The sequence below is a fragment of the Rhinopithecus roxellana genome, chromosome 6 (assembly GCF_007565055.1).
Source record: "Rhinopithecus roxellana isolate Shanxi Qingling chromosome 6, ASM756505v1, whole genome shotgun sequence".
Taxonomy (NCBI): Eukaryota; Metazoa; Chordata; class Mammalia; order Primates; family Cercopithecidae; genus Rhinopithecus; species Rhinopithecus roxellana.
In genome coordinates, this window is record NC_044554.1 from 128286212 (window position 1) to 128298288 (window position 12077).

The 12077-nt window shown below is 41.5% G+C and overlaps 1 protein-coding gene across 3 annotated transcripts in view; it reads left to right on the plus strand.

Moving 5' to 3' along the window:
* Positions 1–9329: 9329 nt before the first annotated feature.
* Positions 9330–12077, plus strand: part of MIOS (meiosis regulator for oocyte development) — a 37155-nt gene continuing 34407 nt past the window's right edge. Inside the window, exons 1-2 of one of the 3 annotated variants that reach the window (XM_010353065.1) lie at positions 9330–9521; positions 10482–10579. The gene's annotated coding sequence lies outside the window, so the exon portion shown is untranslated. The other 2 variants (XM_010353064.2, XM_030932838.1) reach the window with 2 other exon arrangements.

Genomic DNA, 12077 nt, shown 5'->3' on the forward strand with positions numbered 1-12077 from the left:
CTTACTATGCTTCTGCTGCCACTGCTGCTGTCATGTGCGAATGAGGATGGATCCCAGTGTTACTGCACTACAAAATGCTTCAGCTAATACCACCTATTAAAATGTAGTGAACAGCAATCCAAACCACCTCAGCTCCCCACCCCAAACCCCCATACAGTGGATTCCTAACCTCAAAGATCCATAGAACAACATCAGGGCCCGATACAAGTCCCCAGAGAGACAGCACACAGTCCAGGAGTTGAGAGCTTCAGCATTGGCCCCCTAAAATCTTCCAAAAACAAAGCCAGTTGACTGAACCCATCTTATGCCACAACCAAACCCTCAAGGTCATCATACTAGATGAAAGAAAGGAAAAAACACCCAAAGGTCAGCAACCTCAAAGATTGAAGAAACATCAACCCACAAAGATGAGAAAGAACCAACCCAAGAACTTGGACAACTCAAAATGCCAGAGTGCCTTCTTTCCTCCAAATGACCATACCACCTCTCCAGCAAGGGTTCTGAACAAGGCTGAGATGGCTGAAATGACAGAAATAGAATTCGGAATATGAATAAGAACAAATACTAGCCTTGAATGTAAATAGCCTCAGTTCCCCAATTAAAAGGCAAAGTGGCAAGCTGGATAAAGAACCAAAATCCACTGGTATGCTGTCTTCAGAATACCCATCTCACATGCAATGATACCCATAAGCTCAAAATTAAGAAATGGAGAAAAATCTACCAAGCAAATGGAAAACAGAAAAAAATCAGGGGTTGCAATCTCAATGTCAGACAAAACAGACTTCAAACCAACAAAGATCAAAAAAGATAAAGAAGGGGATTACATAATGGTAAAGGGTTCAATTCAACAAGAAGACCTAACTATGCTAAATATATATCTACCTGATATACAAGCACCCAGATTCATAAAGCAAGTGCACAGAGACCTTCAAAGAGATTTATACTCCCACACAATAATAATGGGATACTTCAACATCCCACTGACAGTATTAGACAGATTATTGAGGCAGAAAATTAACAGATATTCAGGACCTGAACTCAGCAATAGATCAAATGCACCTGATGGACATCTACAGACCTCTCCATCCTAAAGCAATAGAATATATATTCTTCTCATCACCACATGGCACATACTCTAAAATTGACCACATACTTGGACACAAAACTCTCCTCAGCAAATGCAAAAGAACTGAAATCATAACAACCACTCTCTTGGACCACAGTGCAATCAAAACAGAAATAAAGACTAAGATATTTGCTCAAAACCATACATTTACATGGAAATTGAATAACCTACTCCTGAATGACTTTTGGGTTAATAATAAAATTAAGGCAGAAATCAAGAAGTTCTTTGAAACTAGTGAGAACAAAGATACAATGTACCAGAATCTCTGGGACACAGATAAGGCAATATTAAGAGGAAAATTTATAGCACTAAATGCCTGCATCAAAAGGTTAGAAAGATCTCAATTTAACAGCTTAACATCTACAACTAAAAGAACTAGAGAACCAAGAGCAAACTGATCCCAAAGCTAACAGAAGACAAGAAATAACCCAAATCAGAGATAAACTAAAGGAGATTGAGACACAAAAAACCATTCAAAAGATCAATGATTCCAGGAGCTTGTTTTTTAAAAAAATTAATAAAATACACTACTAGCTAGACTAATAAAAAAGAAAAGAGAGAAGATCCAAATAAACACAATTAGAAACAATAAAAGGGACATTACCATTGACTCCACAGAAATACAAATAACCATCAGAGAATATTATGAACAACTCTATGTACATAAACTAGAAAATCTAAAAGAAATAGATAAATTCCTGGACATATACACCCTCCCAAGACTGAGTCATGAAGAAATTGAATCCCTGAATAGATCAATAACAAGCTCTGAAATGGAATCAGTGGCTGACTACCAATTACAAAAACTAAAAAATAAAAAATAAAAAAAGCCCAGGACCAGACAGATTCATAGAGGAATTCTACCAGAGCTGGTACCATTCCTACTTGAAACTATTCAAAAAACCTGAGGCAGATGGACTCCTCTGTAACTCATTCCATGAGGCTAACATCATCGTGATACCAAACCCTGGTAGAGACACAACAAAAAAAGAAAACTTCAGGTCAATATCCTTGATGAACCTTGATGCAAAAATCCTCAACAAAATACTGGCAAACCAAATCCAGAAGAATATCAAAAAGCTTATCTACCATGATTGAGTAGGTTTTATCTCTGCAATGCAAGGTTGGTTCAACATATGCAAATCAATAAATGTGATTTGTCTCATAAATAGAACTAAAGACAAAAACCACATGATTATCTCAATAGATGCAGAAAAGGCTTTTGATAAAATTCAACACCGCTTCATGTTAAAAAAAAAAAACTCTCAATAAACTAGGTATGGAAGGAATATACTTCAAAATAATAAGAGCCATCTATGACAAACCCACAGCCAACATGATACCAAATTGGCAAAAGCTGGAAGCACTCCCCTTGAAAATCAGCACAAGACAAGATGCCCTCCATCACCACTCCTATTCAACATAGTATCGGAAGTCCTAGCTACAGCAATCAGGCAAGAGAAAGAAAGAAAGGGCATCCAAATAGGAAAAGAAGTCAAATTATCCCTGTTTGCAGATGACATGATTCTTTACCCAAAAGCTCCTTCAGCTTATAAATGACTTCAGTAAAGTCTCACGATACAGAATTGATGTACAAAAATCAGTAGCATTCCTATACACCAACAACAGGCAAGCCAAGGGCCAAATCAAAACACAATCTCATCCACAATTGCCAAAAAAAAAAAAAAAAAAAAAAAAAAAAAAAAGAATAAAATACCTAAGAATACAGCTAACCAAGGAGGTGAAAGATCTTTCCTGGGAGAATACAAAACAAACACTGCTCAAAGAAATCAGAGATGATACAAACAAATGAAAAAAAAATGTTCCTTGCTCATGGATAGGAAGAATCAATATTGTTAAAATAACCATACTGCCCAAAGCAATTTAGAGATTCAATGTTATTACTATCAAACTACCAGTGACATTCTTCCCAGAACTAGAAAAAAACGATTTTAAAATTCATACGGAACCAAAAAAGAGCCTGAAGAGCCAAAGCACTCCTGAGCAAAAAGAACAAAGCTGGAGGCATTATGCTACCTGACTTCAAACTATACTACAGGGCTACAGTAACCAAAACAGAAAGGTATGGGTACAAAACAGACATATTGACCAATGGAACAGAATAGGGAGCCCAAAAATAAGGTTGCACACTTACAACCATCTGATCTTCAACAAAGCTGACAAAAATAAGCAATGGGGAAGGGACTCCTTATTCAATAAATCGTGCTGAGATAACTGGCTAGCTATATGCAGAAGATTGAAACTGGACCCCTTCCTTATACCATATACAAAAATTAACTCAAGATGGATTACAGACTTAAATGTAAAACCCAAAACCCCTGGAAGACAACCTAGACAATACTATTCTGGACGTAGGAATAGACAAAGATTTAATGACAAAGACACCAAACACAACTGCAACGAGAGCAAACATTGACAAATGGGATCTAATTCAACTAAAGAACTTCTGTGCAGCAAAAGAAACTATCAACAGAATAAACAGACAACCTGCAGAATTGCAGAAAATTTTGCAAACTATGCAACTGACAAAAGTCTAATAACCAGTGTCTATAAGAAACTTAAACAAATTTACAAGCAAAAAACAAAAACCCTATTAAAAAGTGGGCAAAGGACATGAACATTTTTCCAGAGAAGACATACATGTGGCCAAAAAGCATAGGAACAAAAAGCTCAGCATTACTGATCATTAGAGAAATGCAAATCAAAACCACAATGAGATACCATCTCACCCCAGTCAGAATGGACTATTATTGAAAAATCAAAAAATAACAGATGCTGACAAGGTTGCAGAGAAAAAGGAATGCTTATACACTGTTAGTAATAGTATAAGTTAGTTCATCCATGGTGGAAAACAGTGTGGCAACTCCTCAAAGACCTAAAAACAGAACTATCATTTGACCCAGCAATCCCATTACTGGGTATATACCCAAAGGAGTGTAAACCATTCTATTATAAACACACATGCACATGTATGTTTGTTGTGGCACCATTCATAATAACAAAGACATGGAATCAACCTAAGTGCCCACCAATGGCAGACTGGATAAGGGAAATGTGGTAAATATACACCATGGAATACTATGCAGCTGTAAAAAAGAATGAGATCATGTCCTTTGCAGGAACACGGATGGACCTGGAGGCCATTATCCTTAGGAAACTAATGCAGGAGCAAAAAGCCAAATACCGCATGTTCTCATTTATAAGTGGAAGCTAAAAGATGAGAACACATGGACACATAGAGGGAAACAACAGACATTAGGGCCTACCGGGGTGGAGGGTGAGAGGAGGGAGAGAATCAGGAAAAATAACTAACAAGTACTAGGTTTAATCCCTGGGTAACTAAATAATCTATACAATAAACTCCCATAACATGAGTTTACCTATATAGCAAACCTGCACATGTACCCCTGAACTTAAAATAAAAATTTTTTAAATCTTCTTTGTCCTATTTAAACATAATTCTTAGTATTGAGGTAAATCTGAATTCATATGATATGCTTTGTCAAATTTTTCCAAAACCCTTTTTTTTTTTTTTTTTTTGAGACAGTCTCACTCTGTTGCCCAGGCTGGAGTGCAGTGGCACAATCTTGTCTCACTGCAACCTCTGCCTCCCGGGTTCAAGCGATTTTCCTGCTTCAGCCTCCCGAGTAGCTGGGACTACAAGTGTGCACCACCATGCCTTGCTAACTTTCATATTTTTAAATAGGGACAGGGTTTCACCATGTTGGCCAGACTAGTCCTGAACTCCTGACCTCAGGTGATCCACCCGCCTCAGCCTCTCAAAGTGCTGGGATTACAAGTGTGAGCCACCATGCCCAGCCCTGTTTTGCTTACAATTTAAAGATTTTAAAAATATTAGAAATCATATACTTGACAACTATGTAAATTTATTTTGACAATGTTAGATGTAATCCCAAAATGTATGAAGAAATGCACTGATTTAAAAAATTTATTTGGGGATACGCTAGAAAAGTTTTTGAAGGCCATTATTTTAAGATATCTCAGATCTTCTGATCTTCAACCTTTGTGAAAAGATTACCTAAGCCATGGCACATGTTTACAGGGCCTTCGTTTCAGCTTGATACCTCCTCAGCCTCCATCTAAAAGCAAAACTTGCTCTCAGGTACAGACTGATTTTGTGCATGTGGAAATAAAAAGAATTGGGATTAGCCAGTCACAGATTTCACAAAATGTCCCAGTACTGTAGTAACTGAATTGCTGCCAGGAGCAGCGGTAAGTAAGAAAGAAATTCTCTGCCCTTCAGCTGCAATCCTTTTTGTTTTAAAACCACAACAAAAATCCTGTGCTGGATCACCACAACATAAATGAAGAAGCTTAAAAAGAACATCCTGGCCAGGCGCAGTGGTTCACGCCTATAATCCCAGCACTTTGGGAGGCTGAGGCAGGCAGATCACTTGAGGTCAGGAGTTCGAGACCAGTCTGGCCAACATGGTGAAACCCCATCTCTACTGAAAATACAAAAATTAGCCCAGCGTGGTGGTGCATGCCTGTAATACCAGCTACTCGGGAGGCTGAGGCAGGAGAATCACTTGAACCTGGGAGGCGGAGTTTGCAGTGAGTCGAGACTACACCACAGCACTCCAGCCTGGGCGACAGAGCAAGGCTTGATCTCAAAAAAGCAAACAAACAAACAAAAAAATCCTATTAGGAATACAAAAGCTTAAATTAAAAACAAAATACTGAGACTGAACTACAGCAGCTCTAGGATCTATTGTAAAACGCACGTTTAGTAAAGGCAACTGGTGTAATCTCAGACCAGTCTGTCAAGTTCTCTGCTATGGTTTACTGTTTCCAAAGAAACAAAGCACTCACTCAACTCAGTAAATATTTTTTGGATACCTATGCAACAGGTGCTAAAGGAAATCCAAAGTTCTATGCTAAAAGATTGCTACCCACAAGGATCTTGGTTTAGTAGAGAAGGGGAATCAGTTTCCAAAAAGACTGAGAAAAGTGTCACTTATTCCTGTTAGGGGCTTTAGAAGAACTAGTGGCAATACATAAAAAGATACCCTATCACAAAGCTTGAGTGGAAAAGAAAGTTGAAAAAAGGACATTAGCTGGAGGAGGATGTAGAATAAAGATGTTATTTTAGGATTTATTCAACATATTTTTATTGACCACATTTTTTAGGCACTGTTTTACAGCCTGGTGATTAAGGAGAGAATAAAGTAGACAGAACTCCTCTGTTTTAGTTAGGGAATTGGCTAAGCTGCTCTACCAGTTCCAAACAATGATTTTTAAAAGAACAAAGTTTATTTTCTCTTGCATAATGGTCCAGAAGTCTGTGATCCAAGGGAGGAGGTGCCCCAGCTTCCTGAGATTCGTTTGGGACTTAGGCTAGTGAGAACAGTTTGCTTTCCTTAATACATGGCTTCCATTTCCAGTCTTTTCTTCCATTTCTTTTTGCCACTTGCCAGAGAGCAGGAAGAGGGAAGAGAAACGGTAGAGCAAGCAGCTTTCTTTTTAAGGGACAGGATCCAGTCCTACTCACATCTTACAGGACATAACTTTTTGATATAGCCTTATCTTGCTGAAAGGGAGGCCAAGGAATTTCATGTCTAAGTGGGTCACCAAATGCCCTGCTCAGATTTGAATGTAGAGATATTTCCCCTTACTAAGAAGAAAAAAAAAAATACAGAATGAAAACTGGGGATAAGGAGAAGACACAGTCTAGAAGAAGACAACTATAGAAAAGTAAAGAGATGGCGATGTTGTGAAGTTGTGGTGTCATAAAGACAAGAACAAAGGAACTAATTTATAGGTAGTCAGTGACAAGTGAGCAGAGTCTTGAGTGAAGGCAGAGTATGAGTCATGTAGATTTCTGCATTCCAGACAGAAGGAATAGCTAGTGAAGAAGCCCTGAGGCAAGAGCATGCTTGTCGTGTTTAAGGAACAGTGAAGTCACAGGGATAAAAGACAAACCAGAAGAAAGTGATGATATGGAACCAAGCAAATGAGACATGTCAAGAGAGAGGAAGTAGTCAAGAACAACAAAAGTTGCAAGGGTGAAGCTTTAGCCATTGAAACTGGCAGCATGGAGCTCACAGGTGACCTTGACAAGTGGCAGTTTTGTGGCATGGTGGGCATGAAGGACTGAATGGAGTGAATTCAAAGGAGAGAGGAGGAAGTGGAATCACAGAGAACAAATATGGTCCTCTCCTTTGAAGAGAAAATGGGAATGACTTGAGTATGTGCTGAAGGTAAAGAACCAGCAGGAATGGAGAGGCTAAGATACATGGAAGTGGAGTAATTGATGGTGAAAGGTCTCAGAAAGGAGAAATATGTGGGGTTCCTCCTTTTACTCCTTGTCACTGAAAAGAAGATAAGAATGGCAGTGAATCCAGATGTTGGAGGAAGGCAGGAGGAAGTAGTGGGAAGTTGTGGAAATTCTACCTAATAGTTTAAATTTTTTTTCTGATGTAGAAGGCAGTGTCATCTCCTGAGTGCAAGCAGAAAAGTTGTCCTCAACTATGAATAGTAAGAGTAGAAAAGGAAGAGATTTGTATTGATCTGAGGTTTTGTGTAGGGGTTTGAGGCCAGGGCCAAAACCATTGAGAAGATTGGCAAGATAGTGTTTAAAGTGATGAATACTGCCGTGTCTCCTCTCAATAATATAGCACTTTCTTCAGCCTACACTCTTCTAATGGCAGGATTGGAAAGGCAATGCTTTCCCCAAACTCATCATCTTATCAAAACCATCTGCCACGAAGATCATCAAGACTAAGCTCATAATGCTGTTTATAGCCATCACCATCACAAGCCCAAGACCACCCACTTTTAAGCATGAACATACAAGTGAAGACTGTCAGACATCTGAAGACTGCCTCGAGGTCAGACTCGTGACACCTGAGGCAGCACCATTCACTCAGTTTTGGGAACAAAAAGCCTGGAATCCTCTTTCACCGTCATTCACTTGATCAATCACCAACCTCTGTTCATCCCACCTCTAAATATTCCCCAGGGCACCCACTTCTCTCCATGCCCACTCTCCATGCCACTGGTATCCTGCGTTTCTATCGTCCCTCATTCTGATACTCTATCCCTCCAGCTCTGCGCAGAAACTGATCATACTGGCCGGGCACGGTGGCTCACGCCTGTAATCCCAGCACTTTGGGAGGCCGAGATGGGCGGATCACGAGGTCAGCAGATGAGACAACCCTGGCCAACATGGTGAAACCCCATCTCGCCTACAAATACAAAAAATTACCTGGGCGTGGTGGCGCCGTGCCTGTAGTCCCAGCTACTCCAGGGGCTGAGGCAGAAGAATCCCTTGAACCCGGGAGCCGGAGGTTGCAGTGAGCAGAGATCGCGCCATTGCACTCCAGCCTGGCAATATAGCGAGACTCCGTCTCAAAACAAAACAAAACTGATCATACCACTTGTCTGATTAAAAACGTTCGATGACTCTACCATTGCCTTTAGGAAAAAGTCCATCCAAACTCACTAAACTGGTTTCCAACCCCTTTCTGACTGCATCTTAATCTCTCCCCACTTCCTCTGCTCATTCATCCATACCTACTGCCTCCTCACTGCTATGTCCTCTCTCCTGACCTAGCGCTTGCTCTTTCTCAGTGCCAGAAGACTCTTCTTTTCCAGTTCCCACTGCCCTGTTCCCTTCCCTTACCTGGCTAATCCATACTCATCCTTCTTGTCTCAGCCTAGTAGTCCTTAAGGAAGCTTTGCTGACCCCGAAGCTGAACGGCCGTCCCTCCTGTGTAGCACTGTGTTAGCCCTACCAAGTCAAGGTTCTCCTTGCCTGTTTCCTGCCCGGACCATGTCTTTTTACTTCACTCCTGTCTCCTCAGCATTCCAGCACAGTGTTGGGTACATAACAGGTGACCAAGACAAGTTTGTGGAATGACTGAGTGAATAAATCATTAACCAAATACCTTGGATCTCCTACTACATGATTTGCAAAAAAAAAAAAAAAAGTTTAATAGAAATTAAGATGGACCCAGTGAGCTAGAGTGTGTGACCCTGCTTGATAACGGCAGAGTGGTTCTGAGAAGCAGTCCCAGCCTAGGAACCCGGGGATCCGGCCTGCAGACCCACGGGCGGGGCCTGCGGGGTGCACAGGCGCTTTCGGGCTGAAGGCGGGGCCTCCCGGCCAGTGACCCCGCCCCGAGGCGCCTCCCGGGCGGGGAAGGGCGGGGCTCGCGGCGGGAAACTCCCCTTCCAAGGCGCGGCTGCGCGTCCCCGAGGCGTGGTCGTAGGGTCGTGGGCCCCAGCCCAGTGGTCCAGGTCACGGGCCGCGCCGCCGCGGCCGCCATCTTGCCCGCGTCCGGGCTCCTGCGGCGGGAGGGGCGGTGTCCCGGCCGGAAGCGGCTGTGCGGCGGCCGCGCTGCCACCTCAGGTCAGTGAGTTCGACCCGGCCCGCGTCTCGGCTCTCGGAAGCGCAGCGGCCGCAGCTAGGGGCCCGAGACAGCCTAGGTGAAAGCCTCGGGCGTCTCGGTGGGGAGCGCGTTCCGCGCTGTGGGGTAATCGCGCCGGGCGGCCAGCCGGTCGGGCCTCCGCGGGAGCCACCGGGGGCTGCGGGCGGCCGCGGGACCTGCGGGGACCTCCTCGGGGCGCAGAGGCCACGCTACAGCCTTCACCGCGGCAGGCTTGTGGGGAGCGGCGTCCCCGCCTTTCCCGGGAGGCTCAGCCAGGTGCTTGGAGCGGGAGAGTCGGATTCAGATTGCTGCTTTACCTGGAGTAGCAACGTGTCCTGTTGCCGTTGTACCCTCTTAAATACTGTACTTCTTAAACGGCCTATCTCCCTGTGAGCTCTGTTCTCTTCACATACGAGTAATGAAAATTCCATAAGAGGATGAATGAAACCTCACACATGTGGACTTTGCTGAATTGGTTAGCAAATGACTGCTTTTTCAGGCCTTTTGTATATTTTAAGGGAAATTTGGATATGTGCAGTGCATCTCCTCGAAGATGCTGATGGTGGAAATTTATTGAAACCGCTCTCGTAATTTGCCATGGTAAGAAAAGTAAAAGACAACATCAAAAAGCATGTGATTGGATACTTTGTACACTTAGTAGTATTGTAATGTGTTGGACTTCACTGTCCACTAGCCACATGGTATGGAGATGTGCTGTAAGTGTAAAATACACATCGGATTTCCCAGAGTTGGTGCCAAAAAAAATGTAAAAATCCTCACTAATAATTTGTGCATTGATTACATATTGAAAGGATAATGCTGTTGATATGTTGGTTAAATAAAATGTGTTTTTAAATTTAATTCCACCTATTTTTACTTTTTAAATGTGACTCCTGGAAATTTTTAAATCATATGGCTCACACTGTATTTCTTTTGGACAGTGCTGTTACAGATATTCTGGTGAATAAACACAGAATGAGCATGGCTTCCCTTTGCTGATAAGTCACTGATGGGAAATGAGACTTGTTAAACTTGAAAGGTGAGGATATAAATACAAGCTATACTTATTGCAAACCGCACCCCTTCTACACCTGGTTTTTTAATGTCTCCAACATCTGGAAAAAACATTAACTTTCAGGGCTGATTAAGGGAATGGTAGTGATACTAACATCTGTGTGATGTAAAGAGCTCATTTCAGTTGATGTCACAACTTAGTGAGATGGAAATAGCATAGATTTTATCTCGGTTTATGATTTTGGAGTATTACAAGATTTGTTAGGATTTGAACTGGGGAGTGGCTGTAGGATTTCTGACTCTATATTGTTTTCTTTACACCAGATTCTTGGTGATGTATGTTCATGAGCAAGGAACTGTTTATCCTGTGTATTAGATGATGAGAAAAAGTACACTTCTTAAAAGGGTGGACATAGATGCACCTCTCTATAGAGGGTTACTCTTAGGATGTGCAACCTGTGCAGTAGCGCATAGTCCAGCATTTATAATGGCTAGCACTTATTTTAATGGCTAGTCTGCTATCACTGTCTTGACATTTTAAATAATTTTTAAATAAGGGGCCCTGCATTTTTATTTTGCACCACGCCTTACATATTGTGTAGCTGATCCTTTCTCTTTGCAGTAATCTAGGATGGAAGTTGAGAGACCCTGGACAAGCACCCAAACATCTGGTCTTCACTTTACTCTTATGTAAAGTGAGAAGAATTAGCTAGTCTTTTTCTCTCAAGTTTTGATTCTGTATGAATTGCTGTCATCAGATTTTGTGGATGGCAGTATAAATATTTTAGGTGCATAACAATGGAAGAAATGCTGATATTCTCCGTTGAGAGTCATGTGAATCAAAGTTCCAAAATTTACGGTACAACTCGTATTTTGTGTTTTTCTATGTGGCATCAAAATTGCTTACCATAGACCATTGATATAAAGAGTAGGGTTGTGGAATGAAGGCCTAGATAAAAAGTGTGTTTATTTAAACATTGATTTTTCAATGAGATGGGAAAATGGGGCAGATCTCATGATGTCTCCAATTAAGAGGTTTCGTTTGTTTGTGGGGGTATGAGTGTGAAACCTTACTTGGCAGTATCTGTTCCTTTTCTTTGCTGCCATTGCTCCTCTTCCTCCTCATTCTTAAATTTTTTAACTCTCTTTAAGGTTGGGCTTAATTTTATCACTACAGTGCTGGTTTTTCTTTAGACCAGAGACTTCATCTGCTCGTGTTTGCTGCTGTGTTCCCAGCTTTATGACAGTGCCTAGAACATAGAAGTTGCCCAATTGTTACAGAATAAATGAAATTATGATAGCAGACATTTAAATATTGGCTGGAGCCAGCCTCTCCTATGAAGGGTAGAAGTGGAAGCATGAGGAAATAGGTAAAACTTGGAGATACCAGTTGTGAGAAGTGTCAGAGGGATCATTCAGCACATGCATTTATTTAACAAATGTTTATTAAACTTCCTACTGAGTGTCTAGCACTGTACTGGGGACTAGAGGTACAGTGGAACAGAAAAAATACTTCACCTGCT